General features: G+C 32.3%; 2 pseudogenes; both read right to left on the reverse strand.

Moving 5' to 3' along the window:
* Positions 1 to 19,115, reverse strand: part of LOC130818513 (photosystem I P700 chlorophyll a apoprotein A2-like) — a 31,548-nt pseudogene extending 12,433 nt beyond the window's left edge.
* LOC130818514 (photosystem I P700 chlorophyll a apoprotein A1-like) overlaps positions 19,085 to 20,383 on the reverse strand; it is a 1,633-nt pseudogene continuing 334 nt past the window's right edge.

Genomic DNA, 20,383 nt, shown 5'->3' on the forward strand with positions numbered 1-20,383 from the left:
GCACTTAAACACAATAATATATACCAATTAGTGTTATGTGCCAAGTTTCGTGAAAAAAAACCAAGTTTGAGCTACTTTATGTGTGAAAGTGGCAAAAAAGCATAAAAACCCATAAAATCTTAACTTAACACATAATTTCTAGTATATGACTATGATTTTCAATTCTAACCACTTCAATACAATAATATATAGCAAATAGTATTGTGTGTCGTGTTTCGTGCAAAACAAACCCAGTTTGAGCTACTTTATGCGCGAAAGTGCCAAAGAAGCTTACAAACCCATAAAGTCGTAACATAACACGTAATTTCTAGTATATGACTATTTTTTTCAATTCTAACCACTTTAACACAATAATATATACCAAATAGTATTGTGTGCCAAGTTTCGTGCAAAAAAAATCAAGTTTGAGCAACTTTATGCGCGAAAGTGCCAAAAAAGCACCCATAAAATCGCAACTTAGCACGTAATTTCAAGCATATGAATATGATTTTCAATCCTAACAACTTCAACACAATAATATATATCAAATAGTGTTTTGTGCCAAGTTTCGTGCAAAACAAACCAAGTTTGAGCTATTTTATGCGCGAAAGTGCCAAAAAAGATTAAAAACCAAGAAAAGCGAAACTTAGCGCGTAATTTCAAGCAGATGACTATGATTTTCATTTATAACCACTTCAACACAATAATATATACCAAATGGTGTAGTGTTCGAAGTTTCGAGCTGAACAAACCAAGTTTGACTTACTTTATACACGAAAGTGCCAAAAAAAGCTTAAAAACCCATAAAATAAAATAGTGTTGTTTGCCAAGTTTTCGTGCAAAACAAACCAAGTTTGATCTACTTTATGCGCGAAAGTGCAAAAAAAGTTAAAAAAAACCATAAAATCACAACTTAGCACGTAATTTCAAGCATATGACTATGATTTTCAATTCTAACAACTTCAACACAATAATATATACCAAATAGTGTTGTGTGCCAAGTATCGTGCAAAACAAACAAAGTTTGAGCTACTTTATGCGCGAAAGTGCCAAAAAATCTTAAAAACCCACAAAATCGCAACTTAACATGTAAATTCTAGCATATGACTATTATTTATAATTCTAACCACTTGAACACAATAATAAATACTAGATAGTGCTGTGTGCCATGTTTCGTACAAAACAAACCAAGTTAGAGCTACTTTATGTGCGAAAGTGCAAAAAGATCTTAAAAACCCATAAAATCACAACTTAGCACACAATGTCAAGCATATGACTATTATTTTTAATTCTAACCACTTCAACGCAATAATATATACCAAATATGGTTGTGTACGAAGTTTCGTGCAAAACTAACAAAGTTTGAACTTATTCATGCTCGAAAGTGCCAAAAAAGTAAAAAAACCCATAAAATTGCAACATAACACTTCATTTCTACATATGACTATTATTTTAAATTTTAAGCACTTAAACACAATAATATATACGAATTAGTGTTATGTGCCAAGTTTCGTGAAAAAAAACCAAGTTTGAGCTACTTTATGTGTGAAAGTGGCAAAAAAGCAAAAAACCCATAAAATCTTAACTTAACACATAATTTCTAGTATATGACTATGATTTTAAATTCTAACCAGTTCAACACAATAATATATAGCAAATAGTATTGTATGTCGTGTTTCGTGCAAAACAAACCCAGTTTGAGCTAATTTATGCGCGAAAGTGCCAAAAAAGCTTACAAACCCATAAAGTCGTAACTTAACACGTAAGTTCTAGTATATGACTATTTTTTTCAATTCTAACCACTTTAACACATTAATATATACCAAATAGTATTGTGTGCCAAGTTTCGTGCAAAAAAAATCAAGTTTGAGCAACTTTATGCGCGAAAGTGCCAAAAAAGCACCCATAAAATCGCAACTTAGCACGTAATTTCAAGCATATGAATTTGATTTTCAATCCTAAATACTTCAACACAATAATATATATCAAATAGTGTTTTGTGCCAAGTTTCGTGCAAAACAAACCAATTTTGAGCTATTTTATGCGCGAAAGTGCGAAAAAAGATTAAAAACCAAATAAAGCGAAACTTAGCTCGTAATTTGAAGCAGATGACTATGATTTTCATTTATAACCACTTCAACACAATAATCTATACCAAATAGTGTAGTGTTCGAAGTTTTGAGAAAAACAAACCAAGTTTGACCTACTTTATACACGAAAGTGCCAAAAAAGCTTAAAAACCCATAAAATCAAAACTTAGCAAGTAATTTCAAGCATATGACTATAATTTTAAACTCTAACCACTTGAACACAATTACATATACTAAATAGTGTTGTGTGCCAAATTTCGTGCAAAACTAATCCTGTTTGATGTACTTTACGCTCGACAGTGCAAAGAAAGCTAAAAAATTCATAAAATTGCAACTTAGCACGTATCTTGCAAAACAAACAAAGTTTGAGCTACTATATGTGCGAAAGTGCCAAAAAAGCTTTAAATCCCATAAAATCGAAACTTAGCACGTAATTTCTAGCATATGACTATGATTTTCAATTCTAACAATTTCAGCACACTAATATATACCAAATAGTGTTGTTTGCCAAGTTTCGTGCAAAACAAACCAAGTTTGATCTACTTTATGCGCGAAAGTGCAAAAAAAGTTAAAAAAACCATAAAATCACAACTTAACACGTAATTTCAAACATATGATTATGATTTTCAATTCTAACAAGTTCAACACAACAATATATACCAAATAGTGTTGTGTGCCAAGTTTCGTGCAAAACAAACAAAGTTTGAGCTACGTTATGCGCGAAAGTGCCAAAAAATCTTAAAAACCCACAAAATCGCAACTTAATACGTAAATTCTAGCATATGACTATTATTTATAATTCTAACCACTTCAACACAATAATAAATACTAAATAGTGCTGTGTGCCAAGTTTCGTACAAAACAAACCAAGTTTCGTACAAAACAAACAATATCAAGCATATTACTATTATTTTTAATTCTAACCACTTCAACGCAATAATATATACCAAATATGGTTGTGTACCAAGTTTCGTGCAAAACTAACAAAATTTGAACTTATTCATGCTCGAAAGTGCCAAAAAAGTATAAAAACCCATAAAATCGCAACTTAACATATCATTTCTAGCATATGACTATTATTTAAAATTTTAAGCACTTAAACTCAATAATATATACCAAATAGTGTTATGTGCCAAGTTTCATGAAAAAAAAACCAAGTTTGAGCTACTTTATGTGTGAAAGTGCCAAAAAAGCATAAAAACCCATAAAATCTTAACTTAACACATAATTTCTAGTATATGACTATGATTTTGAATTCTAACCACTTCAACACAATAATATATACAAAATAGTATTGTGTGTCGTGTTTCGTGCAAAACAAACCCAGTTTGAGCTACTTTATTCGCGAAAGTGCCAAAAAAGCTTACAAACCCATAAAGTCGTAACTTAACACGTAATTTCTAGTATATGACTATTTTTTTCAATTCTAACCACTTTAACACAATAATATATACCAAATAGTATTGTGTGCCAAGTTTCGTGCAAAAAAAAAAAAACCAGTTTGAGCAACTTTATGCGCGAAAGTGCCAAAAAAGCTTAAAACCCCATAAAATCGCAACTTAGCACGTAATTTCAAGCATATGAGTATGATTTTCAATTCTAACCACTTCAACACAATAATATATACCAAATATTGTTTTGTGCCAAGTTTCGTGAAAAACAAACCAAGTTTGAGCTAGTTTATGCGCGAAAGTGCCAAAAAAGACTAAAAACCAAGAAAACGAAACTTAGCACATAATTTCAAGCAGATGACTATGATTTTCATTTATAACCACTTTAACACAATAGTATATACCAAATAGTGTAGTGATCGAACTTTCGAGAAAAACAAACCAAATTTGACCTATTGTACACACGAAATTGCCAAAAAAGCTTAAAAACCTATAAAATCAAAACTTAGCACGTAATTTCAAGCATATGACTATAATTTTAAACTCTAACCACTTCAACACAATTATATATACTAAATAGTGTTGTGTGCCACGTTTCGTGCAAAACAAATCCAGTTTGATGTACTTTACGCGAGAAAGTGCAAATAAAGCTTAAAAATTCATAAAATTGCAACTTAGCACGTATCTTGCAAAAGAAACCAAGTTTGAGCTACTTTACGCGTGAAAGTACCAAAAAAGCTTAAAAACCCACAAAATCGAAACATAACACGTAAGTTCTAGCATATGACTATGATTTTCAATTCTAACCACTTCAACACAATAATATATACCAAATGGTATTGTGTGCCAGGTTTCGTGCAAAACAAACCCAATTTGAATACTTTATGCACAAAAGTGCCAAAAAAGTTTTAAAACCCATAAAATCGCAAAAACACACGTAATTTCAATCATAGGACTATTACATCTATTCAAACCACTTCAACACAATAATATATACGAAATAGTGTTGTGTACCAAGTTTCATGCAAAACATACCATGTTTGAGCTACTTTATGCGTGAAAGTGCCTAAAATGCTTAAAAACCCGTAAAAATGTAACTTAACACGTAATTTCTAGAATATGACTTTTATTTTAAATTCTAGCCACTCCAACACAATAATATATACCAAATAGTGTTGTGTGCCAAGTTTCGTGAAAAATGAACGAAGTTTGAGTTATTTTATGTGCGAAAGTGCCAAAAAAGCTTAAAAACCCATAAAATCGTAACTTAACCCGTCATTTCTAGCATCTGACTATTATTTTAAATTATAACTACTTTAACACAATATAATATACCAAATATTGTTATGTGCCGAGTATCGTGCAAAACAAACCAAGTTTGTGCTAAATTATGCGCGAAAGTGCCAAGAAAGCTTAAAAACCCATAAAATCGCAACTTAACACATAATTTTTTTGCATATCACTATTATTTTAAATTTTAACAAAGCTTGAGCTAGTTTGTGCGCGAAAGTGTCAAAAAAGCTTAAAAACATATAAAATCGCAACTTAACACGTTATTTCTTTCATATGACTACGATTTTCAATTTAACCACTTCAACACAATAATATATACCAATTAGTGTTGTGTGCCAAGTTTCATGCAAATTAACCAAGTTTGAGCTACGTTATGCGCGAAAGTGGCAAAAAAGCTTAAAAGAACCTTAAAGCGCAACTTACGAAATAATATTACGAATATGACTATGATTTATAATTCTAACCACTTCAACAAAATAACTTATACAAAATAGTGTTGTGTGCCATGTTTCGTGTTAAACAAACCAAGTTTGAGTTATTTTGTGCGCGAAAGTGCCAAAAAAGTTTTAAAACCCATAAAATCGCAAAAAAAACACGTATTTTCTATCATTGGACAATTACATTCTATTCTAAAATAGTGTTGTGTGCCAACTTTGGTGCAAAACAAACCAAGTTTGAGCTTTTTCATGCGTTAAATTGCCAAAAAATCTTAAAAACCCGTAAAATCGCTACTTAGCACGTAATTTCTAGCATAGGACTATAACCACTTCAACATAATAATATATACCAAATAGTATTGTGTGCCAACTTTCGTGCACAATAAACCAAGTTTGAGCTGCTTTATCCACGAAAGTGCCAAAAAAGCATAAAAGAACCTTAAAGCGCAACTTACGAAGTAATAATAGTTATATGACTTCAACAAATTAATTGATACCAAATAGTATTATGTGCCATGTTTCGTGCAAAATAAACCAAGTTTGTGCAACTTTATGCGAGAAAGTGGCAAAAAGCTTAAAAGAACCTTAAATCGCAACTTACGAAGAAATATTACGAATTTGACTATGATTGATAATTCTAACCACTTGAACACAATAATTTATACCAAATAGTGTTGTGTGCCATGTTTCGTGTTAAACAAACAATGTTTGAGCTATTTTATGCACGAAAGTGCCAAAAAAGTTTAAAAACCTATAAAATCTCAAAAAAACACGTAGTTTCTATCATAGGAATATTACATTCTATTCTAACCCCTTCAACACAATAATATATACCAAATAGTGTTGTGTGCCAAGTTTCGTGCAAAACAAACGAAGTTTGAGCTTCTTCATGCGTTAAAGTGCCAAAAAATCTTAAAAACCCATAAAATTGCAACTTAGCACGTAATTTCTATCATAGGACTATTATTTTCCATTATTACCACTTCAACACAAAAATATATACCAAATAGTATTGTGTGACAACTTTCGTGCACAATAAACCAAGTTTAAGCTATTATATCCGCGAAAGTGCCAAAAAACAATAAAGAACCTTAAAGCGCAACTTACGAAGTAAGAATAAGAATATGACTATGATTTATAATGCTAATCACATCAACAAATTAATTTATACCAAATAGTGTTGTGTGCCATTTTTCGTGCTAAAAAAAAACAAGTTTATTTTGTGCGCGAAAGTGCCAAATAAGCTTCAAAACCCATAAAATCGTAACCTAACACGTAATTTCTAGCGTATGACTATTATTTTAAATTCTAGCTACTTCATCACAATAATATATACCAAATAGTGTTGTGTGCCAAGTTTCGTGCAAAACAAACGAAGTTTGAGCTTCTTCATGCGTTAAAGTGCCAAAAAATCTTAAAAACCCGTAAAATCGCAACTTAGCACTTAATTTCTATCATAGGACTATTAATTTCAATTATAACCACTTCAACACAAAAATATATACCAAATAGTATTGTGTGCCAACTTTCGTGCACAATAAACCAAGTTTAAGCTACTATATCTGCGAAAGTGCCAAAAAAGAATAAAAGAAGCTTAAAGCGCAACTTACGAAGTATGATTAAGAAAGTGCCAAAAAAGCTTAAAAACCCATAAAATCGTAACCTAACATGTAATTTCTAGCGTATGACTATTATTTTAAATTCTAGCTACTTCAACACAATAATATATACCAAATACGGTTGTGTGCCAAGTTTTGTGCAAAATAAACCAAGTTTAAGCAACTTTATGCGCGAAAGTGGCAAAAAAGCTTCAAAACCCATAAAATCGTAACTTAACACGTAATTTCAAGTATATGACTATTATTTTCTATTATAACCACTTCAACTCCACAATATATTCCAAATAGTATTGTTTGCCAAGTTTCACGCAAAATAAACCAAGTTAGAGCTCCTTTAAGCGCGAAAGTGCCAAAAAAGCTTAAAAACCCATAAAATCGTAACTTAACACGTAATTTCAAATATAGGACTATTATTTTCAATTCTAACCACTTCAAGACAATTATATATACCAAATAGTATTGTGTGCCAAGTTTCGTGCAAAACAAACTAAGTTTGTGCTACTTTATGCACGAAAGTGCCAAAATAACTTAAAAACCCATAAAATCGCAACTTAGCATGTAATATAGAGCATATAACTATGATTTTAAATTCTAACCACTTCAACACAATAATATTTACCAAATAGTTTTGGGTGCCAAGTTTCATGCAAAACAAACCAAGTTTGAGCTACTTTATGCGTGAAAGAACCAAAAAAGCTTACAAACCCATAAAATTGCAACATAACACGTTATTTCTTGCATATGACTATGATTTTAAATTTTAACCACTTCAACACAATTATATATACCAATTAGTATTATGTGCCATGTTTCGTGCAAAACAAACCAATTTTAAGCTACCTTATGCGCGAAAGTGCCAAAAAAGCTTAAAACCCATAAAATCGAAACTTAACACGTAATTTTTAGCATTTGACTATTATTTTTTATTTTAACCACTTCAACACAATAATATATAACAAGTAGTGTTGTGTGCCATGTTTCGTGCAAGAGAAACCAAGCTTGAGCTACTTTGTGCGCGAAAGTGCCAAAAAAGTTTAAAAACCCATTAAATCGCAACTTAACACGTTATTTCTTGAATATGACTATGATTTTCAATTCTAACCACTTCAACACAATAATATATACTAATTAGTGTTGTGTGCCACGTTTCGTGCAAAATAAACCAAGTTTGAGCTGCTTTATGCGTGAAAGTGCCAAAAAAGCTTAAAAACCCATAAATTGTAACTTAATACGTAATTTTGGCTATATGACTATTATTTTCAATTCTAACCACTTCAACTCTACAATATATATCAAATAGTATTGTGTGTAAAGTTTCGTGCATAACAAACCAAGTTTGAGCTACTTTATGCGCTAAAGTGCCAAACAAGCTAAAAAACCCATAAAATCGCAACAAAACACGCAATTCCTATCATAGGACAATTACATTGTATTCTAACCAGTTCAACATAATAATATATACCAAATAGTGTTGTGTGCCAAGTTTCGTGCAAAACAAACCGTTTGAGCTACTTTATGCGCGAAAGCGCCAAAAAAGCATAAAGACCCATAAAATCGCAACGTAGGACGTAATTTCTATCATAGGACTTTTGTTTTCAATTACAACCACTTCAACAAAATAATATATACCAAATAGTATTGTGTGCCAAGTTTCGTGCAAAATAAACCAAGTTTGAGCTAATTTATGCGCGAAAGTGCCTAAAAAGGATAAAAGAACCTTAAAGTGCAACTTACGAAGTAATATTAAGAATATAACTATGATTTACACTTCTAACCACTTAAACAAAATAATTTATACCAAATAGTATTCTGTGCCATGTTTCGTCCAAAACAAACCTAGTTTAAGCTACATTATGCGCGAAAGTGCCAAAAAAGCTTAGATATCCCTAAAATCGTAACTTAACACGTAATTTCTAGTATAGGACTATTATTTTCAATTCTAACCACTTCAAAACAATAATATATACCAAATATTTTTGTGGGTCAAGTTTCGTGCAAAACAAACTAAGTTTGTGCTACTTTATGCGCGAAAGTAACAAAATAGCTTAAAAACCCATAAAATCGCAACTTAGCACGTAATTTCAAGCATATAACTATGATTTTAAATTCTAACCACTTCAACACAATAGTATTTACCAAATAGTGTTGTGTGCCAAGTTTCATGCAAAACAAACCAAGTTTGAGCTACTTTATGCGGGAAAGAGCCAAAAAAGCTTAAAAACCAATAAAATCGCAACTTCACAAGTTATTTCTTGCATATAACTATGACTTTCAATTTGAACCATTTCAAAACAATAATATAACAATTAGTGTTGTGTGCCAAGTTTAGTGCAACACAAACCAAGTTTAAGTTACTTCATGCGCGAAAGTGCCAAAAAAACTCTAAAACCCATAAAATCGCAACAAAACACGTAATTTCTATCATAGGACAATTATTTTCAATTCTAACCACTTCAACACAATAATATATACCAAATAGTGTTGTGTGCCAAGTTTCGTGATAAACAAACCAAGTTTGAGCTACTTTATGCGCGAAAGTGCCAAAAAAGCTTAAAAACTCATAAAATCGTAACAAAACAAGTAATTTCTATCATAGGACTATTATTTTCTATTCTAACCACTTCAATATAAATATATATACCAAATAGTTTTGTGTGCGATGTTTCGTGCAAAACAAACCAAGTTTTAGCTACTTTGTGCGCGAAAGTGCTAAGAAAGCTTAAAAACCCATAAAATCGTAACTTAACACGTAATTTCTAGTATATGACTATTATTTTCAATTCTAACCACTTCAACTCCACAATATATACCAAATAGTATTGTGTGCCAAGTTTCATGTAAAATAAAACAACTTTGAGCTACTTTATGCGCAAAAGTGCCAAAAAAGGTTTAAAACTCATAAAATCGTAACTTAACACGTAATTTCAAGTATATGACTATTATTTTTAATTCTAACCATATCAACTCAACAATATAGACCAAATAGCATTATGTGCCAAGTTTCTTGCAAAACAAACCAAGTTTGAGCTGGTTTGTGCGCGAAAGTGCCAAAAAAGCTTAAAAGCACATAAAATCACGACTTTTCACGTCATTTCTAGTATATGACTATTTTTTTAAATTATAACTACTTCAACATAATATAATATACCAAATATTGTTATGTGCCAAGTTTCATGCAAAACAAACCAAGTGTGTGCTAAATTATGCGCGAAAGTGCTAAAAAAACTTAAAACCCATAAAATCGCAACTTAAAACGTAATTTTAAGCATATGACTATTATTTTTTATTTTAACCACTTCAACACAATAATATATAACAATTAGTGCTGTATGCCAAATTTCGTGCAAAAGAAACCAAGCTCGAGCTACTTTTTGCGCGAAAGTGCCAAAAAAGCTTAAAAACCCATTAAATCGCAACTTAACACGTTATTTCTTGCATATGACTATGATTTTCAATTCTAACCACTTCAATACAATAATATATACCAATTAGTGTTGTGTGACAAGTTTCGTGCAAAATAAACCAAGTTTGAGCTGCTCTATGCGCGAAAGTACCAAAAAAGCTTAAAAACACATAAATTTGTAACTTTTCACGTAACTTCTGGTATATGACTATTATTTTCAATTCTAACAACTTCAACTCAACAATATATATCAAATAGTATTGTGCGCAAATTTTCGTGCATAAGAAACCAAGTTTGAGCTACTTTATGCGCGAAAGTGCCAAAAACGCTAAAAAATCCATAAAATCGCAACTTACCACGTAATTGCTATCATAGGACTTTTATTTTCAATTATAACCACTTCAACACAATAATATATATGAAATAGTATTGTATGCCAAGTTTCGTGCAAAATAAACAATTTTGAGCTTCTTTATGCGCGAAAGTGCCTAAAAAAACATAAAAGAACCTAAAAGCGCAACTTACGAAGTAATATTAAGAATATAACTATGATTTACAATTCTAACCACTTCAACAAAATAATTTATACCAAATAGTATTGTGTGCCATGTTTCGTACAACAAAAACCAAGTTTAAGCTACTTCATGCGCGAAAGTGCCAAAAAAGGTTAAAAACCCATAAAATCGCAACAAAACACGTAATTTCTATCATAGGAATATTTTCTATTCTTACCACTTCAACAAAACCAAGTTTGAGCTACTTTATGCGCGAAAATGCTAAGCAACCTTAAAAACCAAAAAAATCGCAACTTAGCACGTAATTTGAAGCATATGACTATATGATTTTCAATTCTAACCACTTCAACACAGTAATATATACCAAATAGTGTTGTGTGCCAAGTTTCGTGCAAAACAAACCAAGTTTGAGCTACTTTATGCGCGAAAGTACCAAAAAAACTTGAAAACCCATAAAATCGCATGAAAACACGTAATTTCTATCATAGGACTATTATTCTCAATTATAACCATTTCAACACAATAATATATACCAAATAGTATTGTGTGCCAAGTTTCGTGCAAAATAAACCAAGTTTGAGCTAATTTATGCGCAAAAGTGCCAAAAAAGCTTAAAAAAACCTTAAAATCGCAACTTACCTAGAAATATTAAGAATGTGACTTTGATATACAATTCTAACCACTTCAACAAAATAATATATACACCAAATAGTGTTGTGTGCTAAGTTTCATGGAAAACAAACCAATTTTGAGCTACATTTTGCGCGAAAGTGCAAAAATAGCTTAAAAACCCATAAAATCGCAACTTAACACATAATTTCAAGCATATAACTATGATTTTAAATTCTAACCACTTCAACACTATAATATTTACCAAATAGTGTTGTGTGCCAAGTTTCATGAAAAAAAACCAAGTTTAAGCTACTTAATGCGCGAAAGTGGTAAAAACGCTTAAAAACCCATAAAATTGCAACTTAAAACGATATTTCTTGCTTATGACTATGATTTTCAATTCGAACCACTTCAACAAAATAATATACCAATTAGTGTTGTGTGCCAAGTTTCGTGCAAAACAAACCAAGTTTAAGCTACTTATTGCGCGAAAGTGCCAAAAAAGCTTAAAAACCCATAAAATCGCAACAAAACACGTAATTTCTATCATAGGACTATTATTTTCTATTCTTACCACTTTAACACAATAATATATACCAAATAGTGTTGTGCGCCAAGTTTCGTGCATAATAAACCAAGTTTGAGCTACTTTATGCGCGAAAGTGCTAAGCAAGCTTAAAAACCAATAAAATAGCAACTTAGCACGTAATTTCAAGCATATGAATATGATTTTCTTTTCTAACCACTTCATCACAATAATATATAGCAAATAGTGTTGTGTGCCAAGTTTCGTGCAAAACAAACAAAGTTTGAGCTACTTTATGCGCGAAAGAGCCAAAAAAGCTTAAAAACCCATAAAATCGCAACTTAACACGTTATTTCATGCATATGACTATGATTTTCAATTCTAACCACTTCAACACAATAATATACCAATTAATGTTGTGTGCCAAGTTTCGTGCAAAACAAACTAAGTTTAAACTACTTAATGCGCGGAAGTGCCAAAATAGCTTAAAAACCCAATAAATCGCAACTTAGCACGTAATTTAAAGAATATAACTATGATTTTAAATTTTAAGCACATCAACACAATAATATTTACCACATACTGTTGTGTGCCAAGTTTTATGCAAAACAAACCAAGTTTAAGCTACTTTGTGCGCGAAAGAGCCAAAAAAGCTTAAAAACCCATAAAATCGCAACTTAACACGTATTTCTTGCATATGACTATGATTTTCAGTTCTAACCACTTCAACACAATAATATACCAATTAGTGTTGTGTGCCAAATTTCGTGCAAAACAAACCAAGTTTACGCTACTTAATGCGCGAAAGTGCCAAAAAAGCTTAAAAACCCATAAAATCGCCACAAAACACGCAATTTCTATCATTGGACTATTATTTTCTATTCTTACCACTTCAACACAATAATATATACCAAATAGTGATGTGCGCTAAGTTTCGTGCAAACAAACCAAGTTTGAGCTACTTTATACGCGAAAGTGCTAAGCAAGCTTAAAAACCAATAAAATCGCAACTTAGCACGTAATTTCAAGCATATGACTATGATTTTCAATTCTAACCACTTCAACACAGTTATATATACCAAATAGTGTTGTGTGCCAAGTTTCGTGCAAAACAAACCAAGTTTGAGCTACTTTATGCGCGAAAGTGCCAAAAAAGCTTGAAAACCCATAAAATCGAAAGTAAACACGTAATTTCTTTCATAGGACTATTATTCTCATTTATAACCATTTCAACACAATAATATATACCAAATAGTATTGTGTGCCAAGTTTCGTGCAAAATAAACCAAGTTTGAGCTAATTTTGGCGCGAAAGTGCCAAAAAAGCTTAAAAAAACCTTAAAATCGCAACTTACCTAGAAATATTAAGAATATGAGTTTGATATACAATTCTAACCACTTCAACAAAATAATATACACCAAATAGTGTTGTGTCCTAAGTTTCATGGAAAACAAACCAATTTTGAGCTACATTTTGCACGAAAGTGCCAAAATAGCTTTAAAACCCATAAAATCGCAACTTAACACGTAGATTCAAGCATATAACTATGATTTTAAATTCTAACCACTTCAACTCTATAATATTTACCAAATAGTGTTGTGTGCCATGTTTCAAGCAAAAAAACCAAGTTTAAGCTACTTTATGCGCGAAAGTGCTAAAAACGCTTAAAAACCCATAAAATTACAACTTAAAACGTTATTTCTAGCATATGACTATGATTTTCAATTCGAACCACTTCAACACAATAATATACCAATTAGTGTTGTGTGCCAAGTTTCGTGCAAAACAAACCAAGTTTAAGCTACTTAATGCGCGATAGTGCCAAAAAAGCTTAAAAACCCATAAAATCGCAACAAAACATGTAATTTCTATCATAGGACTATTTTTTTCTATTCTTACCACTTTAACACAATAATATATACCAAATAGTGTTGTGCGCCAAGGTTCGTGCATAATAAACCAAGTTTGAGCTACTTTATGCGCGAAAGTGCTAAGCAAGCTTAAAAACCAATAAAATAGCAACTTAGTACGTAATTTCAAGCATATGAATATGATTTTCAATTTTAACCACTTCATCACAATAATATATACCAAGTAGTGTTGTGTGCCAAGTTTCGTGCAAAACAAACCAAGTTTGTACTACTTAATGCGCGAAAGTGCAAAAAAGCTTAAAAACCCAAAAAATCGTAACTTAACACGTAATTTCTAGTATAGCAATATTATTTTCAATTCTAACCACTTCAAGACAATAATATATACCAAATAGTATTGTGTGTCAAGTTTCGTGCAAAACAAACTAAATTTGTGTTACTTTATGCGCGAAAGTGCCAAAATAGCTTAAAAACCCATAAAATCGCAACTTAGCACGTAATTTAAAGAATATAACTATGATTTTAAATTTTAAGCACTTCAACACAATAATATTTACCACATACTGTTGTGTGCCAAGTTTCATGGAAAACAAACCAAGTTTAAGCTACTTTGTGCGCGAAAGAGCCAAAAAAGCTTAAAAACCCATAAAATCGCAACTTAACACGTTATTTCTTGCATATGACTATGATTTTCACTTCTAACCACTTCAATACAATAATATACCAATTAGTGTTGTGTGCCAAGTTTCGTGCAAAACAAATCAAGTTTAAGCTACTTAATGCGCGAAAGTGCCAAAAAAGCTTAAAAACCCATAAAATCGCAAAAAAACACGCAATTTCTATCATTGGACTATTATTTTCTATTCTTACCACTTCAACACAATAATATATACCAAATAGTGTTGTGCGCTATGTTTCGTGCAAAACAAACCAAGTTTGAGCTACTTTATACGCGAAAGTGCTAAGCGAGCTTAAAAACCAATAAAATCGCAACTTGGCACGTAATTTCAAGCATATGAATATGATTTTCAATTCTAACCACTTCAACACAATAATATATACCAAATAGTGTTGTGCGCCAAGTTTCGTGCAAAATAAACCAAGTTTGAGCTACTTTATGCGTGAAAGTGCTAAGCAAGCTTAAAAACCAATAAAATCGCAACTTAGCACGTAATTTCAAGCATATGAATACGATTTTCAATTCTAACCACTCCAACACAATAATATATACCAAATAATGTTTTGTGCCAAGTTTCGTGAAAAACAAACCAAGTTTGTACTACTTTATGCGCGAAACTGCCAAAAAAGCTTAAAAACCAAAAAACTCATAACTTAAAAAGTAATTTCTAGTATAGCCCTTTTATTTTCAATTCTAACCCCTTCAAGAAAATAATATATATAGCAAATAGTATTGTGTGTCTTGTTTCGTGCAATACAAATTAAGTTTTGTGCTACTTTATGCGCGAAAGTGGCGAATTAGCTTAAAAACTCATAAAATCGCAACTTAGCACGTAATTTCAAGAATATAACTATGATTTTAAATTCTAAGCACTTCAACAAATTAATATTTACCAAATATTGTTGTGTGCCAATTTTCATGCAAAACAAACCAAGTTTAAGCTACTTTATGCGCGAAAGAGCCAAAAAAGCTTAAAAACCCATAAAATCGCAACAAAAGACGCAATTTCTATCATTGGACTATTATTTTCTATTCTTACCACTTCAACACAATAATATATACCAAATAGTGTTGTGCGCTAAGTTTCGTGCAAAACAAACCAAGTTTGAGTTACTTTATACGCGAAAGTGCTAAGCAATCTTAAAGACCAATAAAATCGCAACTTAGCACGTAATTTCAAGCATATGAATATAATTTTCAATTCTAACCACTTCAACACAATAATATAAACCAAATAGTGTTGTGCGCCAAAGTCGTGCAAAATAAACCAAGTTTGAGCTACTTTATGCGTGAAAGTGCTAAGCTAGCTTAAAAACCAATAAAATCGCAACTTAGCACGTAATTTCAAGCATATGAATATGATTTTCAATTCTAACCACTTCAACACAATAATATACACCAAATAGTGTTTTGTGCCAAGTTTCGTGCAAAACAAACCAAGTTTGTACTACTTTATGCGCGAAAGTGCCAAAAAAGCTTAAAAACCAAAAAATCGTAACTTAAAAAGTAATTTCTAGTATAGCCCTATTATTTTCCATTCTAACCCCTTCAAGACAATAATATATACCAAATAGTATTGTGTGTCATGTTTCGTGCAAAACAAACTAAGTTTGTGCTACTTTATGCGCGAAAGTGCCAAAGTAGCTTAAAAACCCATAAAATCGCAACTTAACACGTAATTTCAAGAATATAACTATGATTTTAAATTCTAAGCACTTCAAAAAAATAATATTTACCAAATAGTGTTGTATGCCAAGTTTCATGCAAAACAAACCAAGTTTAAGCTACTTTATGCGCGAAAGAGCCAAAAAAGCTTAAAAACCCATAAAATCGCAACTTAATACGTTATTTCATGCATATGACTATGATTTTCAATTCTAACCACTTCAACACAATAATATACCAATTAGTGTTTTGTGCCATGTTTCGTGCAAAACAAACCAAGTTTAAGCTACTTAATGCGCGGAAGTGCCAAAATAGCTTCAAAACCCATAAAATCGCAACTTAGCACGTAATTTAAAGAATATAACTATGATTTTAAATTTTAAGCACTTCAACACAATAATATTTACCACATACTTTTGTGTGCCACGTTTCATGCAAAACAAACCAAGTTTAAGCTACTTTGTGCGCGAAAGAGCCAAAAAAGCTCAAAAACCCATAAAATCGCAACTTAACACGTTATTTCTTACATATGACTATGATTTTCAATTCTAACCACTTCAACACAATAATATACCAATTAGTGTTCTGTGCCAAGTTTCGTGTAAAACAAACCAAGTTTAAGCTACTTAATGCGAGAAAGTGCCAAAAAAGCTTAAAAACCCATAAAATCTCAACAAAACACGCAATTTCTATTATTGGACTATTATTTTCTATTCTTACCACTTCAACACAATAATATATAGCAAATAGTGTTGTGCGCTAAGTTTCGTGCAAAACAAACCAAGTTTGAGCTACTTTATACGCGAAAGTGCTAAGCAAGCTAAAAAACAAATAAAATCGAAACTTGGCACATAATTTCAAGCATATGAATATGATTTTCAATTCTAACCACTTCAACACAATAATATATAACAAATAGAGTTGTGCGCCAAGTTTCGTGCAAAATAAACCAAGTTTGAGCTACTTTGTGCGTGAAAGTGCTAAGCAAGCTTAAAAACCAATAAAATCGCAACTTAGCAAGTAATTTCAAGCATATGAATATGATTTTCAATTCTAACCACTTCTACACAATAACGTACACCAAATAGTGTTTTGTGCCAAGTTTCGTGCAAAACAAACCAAGTTTGTACTACTTTATGCGCGAAAGTGCCAAAAAAGCTTAAAAACCAAAAAAATCGTAACTTAAAAAGTAATTTCTAGTATAGCCCTATTATTTTCCATTCTAACCCCTTCAAGACAATAATATATACCAAATAGTATTGTGTGTCATGTTTCGTGCAAAACAAACTAAGTTTGTGTGCTACTTTATGCGCGAAAGTGCCAAAATAGCTTAAAAACCCATAAAATCGCAACTTAACACGTAATTTCAAGAATATAACTATGATTTTAAATTCTAAGCACTTCAAAAAAATAATATATACCAAATAGTGTTGTATGCCAAGTTTCATGCAAAACAAAACAAGTTTAAGCTACTTTATGCGTGAAAGAGCCAAAAAAGCTTTAAAACCCATAAAATCGCAACTTAACACGTTATTTCATGCATATGACTATGATTTTCAATTATAACCACTTCAACACAATAATATACCAATTAGTGTTTTGTGCCATGTTTCGCGCAAAACAAACCAAGTTTAAGCTACTTAATGCGCGGAAGTGCCAAAATAGCTTCAAAACCCATAAAATCGCAACTTAGCACGTAATTTAATGAATATAACTATGATTTTAAATTTTAAGCACTTCAACACAATAATATTTACCACATACTGTGGTGTGCCAAGTTTCATGCAAAACAAACCAAGTTTAAACTACTTTGTGCGCGAAAGAACCAAAAAAGCTCAAAAACCCATAAAATCGCAACTTAACACGTTATTTCTTGCATATGACTATGATTTTCAATTCTAACCACTTCAACACAATAATATACCAATTAGTGTTGTGTGCCAAGTTTCATGCAAAACAAACCAAGTTTAAGCTACTTAATGCGCGAAAGTGCCAAAAAAGCTTAAAACCCATAAAATCTCAACAAAACACGCAATTTCTATCATTGGACTATTATTTTCTATTCTTACCACTTCAACACAATAATATATAGCAAATAGTGTTGTGCGCTAAGTTTCGTGCAAAACAAACCAAGTTTGAGCTACTTTATACGCGAAAGTGCTAAGCGAGCTTAAAAACCAATAAAATCGCAACTTAGCAATATAAGTTAGCCATAAACTTTGCGTTTGTGGATGAAATCCCCCAAGAAGGGTTAGAATGGCAGTTCCCGATCCTTGGGAGGTACCAAATAAATAATTTCTTGAATCGGGGTTTTGAGCATAAACATTCCACTAATCGGTAAAAAGTGGACCTAATCCTTGCGGATGTGGTAATACGTCTAAGAAATTATTCCATCGGACGGACTCTCCCTTGGCTCCAGGAATAGCAACATGAACTAAATGCCCTGTCCAAGCCAAGGAACTTACTATGAAGAGTCTTGACAAGTGATGGTTGAGACGGGATTCGGCATTTTTGAACCACGAAAAGTGTGGTTTCCATTTCGGTTGTAGGTGTAACCAACCCCCTAGTAAAGATATAACAGAAAGAAATAATAGAAAAAGAGATCCAGTATAAAGATCTTCTATAGTGCGTAAACCGATTGTATGCCACCACAGATAAACACTGGAATAAGCGATATTCACTGGACGAAGAGCACCCCCCTGAGTAAAAGCTTCCACAACCGGTTGACCATAATGAGGATCCCAAATTGCATGAGCAATGGGTCTTATGTGTAAAGGGTCTTGTACCCATGACTCAAAATTTCCTTGCCACGCTACATGAAACAGATTTCCGGAAGTCCATAGAAAAATGATTGCTAATTGTCCAAAGTGAGAAGCAAAATTATTCTCATAAAGACGTTCTTCAGTAATATCATCATGACTTTCGATGTCATGTGCGGTAGCAATACCAAACCAAATACGACAAGTAGTGGGGTCCTGAGCTAAGCCTTCGCTAAAACCTTGAAATCTTAATGCAATAATGCCTTTCAAATCCTCCTAGCGATTATCCTACCGCAATAATTCTTGCTAAGAAGAATACCCATGTTGTGGCAATTCCACCCTGAAGGTAATGGGTTACTCCTACAGCGCGTCCTTGTACAATGCTCAAGGCTCTAGGCTGAGTAGTAGGAGCAACTTTTAATTTATTATGAGCCCAAACGATGGATTTAGTAAGTTCTTGCCAATAACCACGACCGCTAAATAAAAACATTAAACTAAACGCCCATACAAAATGAGCACCTAGGAAAAAGAGACCATATGTAGATAATGAAGAACCATAAGATTGAATTACCTGAGATGCCTGTGCCCATAAGAAATCCCGGAGCCACCCATTAATAGTAATAGAACTTTGCGCAAAGTTTCCTCCAGTGATATGAGTTACCACCGCTTGATCACTTATACTACCCCCAACATCTGACTGCATTTTCCAGCTGAAATGGAATATTACTAAGATTTTCTTTATCTGGTATTAAACGAGAGCTACGAGCAAATAAAACGCCTTTTAGAAGAATTAGTACCGTCACATGAATTGTAAAAGCATGAATGTGGTGGACCAAAAAATTTGCAGTTCTTAACGGAATGGGTAACAAAGTACTTTGCCACCTACCGCTACTAAATCGCTACCCCCCAAGTCAAACTGGTACTTGTTGTTGCACCCGGAGCCGTTGTACTAGGCACTAAAGCATGGATGTTTTGTATCCATTGAGCGAAGACGGGTTGTAATTGTATAGCATTATCTGAAAACATATCTTGAGGACGCCCTAAAGGGCTCATGGTATCATTATGAATATACAAACCAAAACTGTGAAATCCTAGAAATATACATGCCTAGTTGAAATGTGATATGATTGCATCGCGATGTCTAAGAACACGATCTAATAGGTCGTTGTATCGAGTAGTTGGATCATAGTCTCTTACCATAAAAATGGCCGCATGCGCAGAAACACCAACTATAAGAAATCCACCAATCCACATGTGATGTGTAAACAATGAAAGTTGGGTACCATAGTCAGTAGCTAGATATGGATAAGGGGGCATTGAATACATATGGTGAGCTACAACAATAGTTAAAGAGCCTAACATAGCTAGGTTAAGAGATAATTGAGCATGCCATGACGTTGTTAAAATCTCATATATGCCTTTATGCCCCTAGCTTGTAAATGGACCTTTATGAGCCTCTAAAATATCTTTTAGACCATGACCAATACCCCAGTTCGTTCTATACATGTGACCCGCTATCAGGCAAAGAATTGCAATAGCTAAAT

Source organism: Amaranthus tricolor, chromosome 7 (genome assembly GCF_026212465.1).
Source record: "Amaranthus tricolor cultivar Red isolate AtriRed21 chromosome 7, ASM2621246v1, whole genome shotgun sequence".
Taxonomy (NCBI): Eukaryota; Viridiplantae; Streptophyta; class Magnoliopsida; order Caryophyllales; family Amaranthaceae; genus Amaranthus; species Amaranthus tricolor.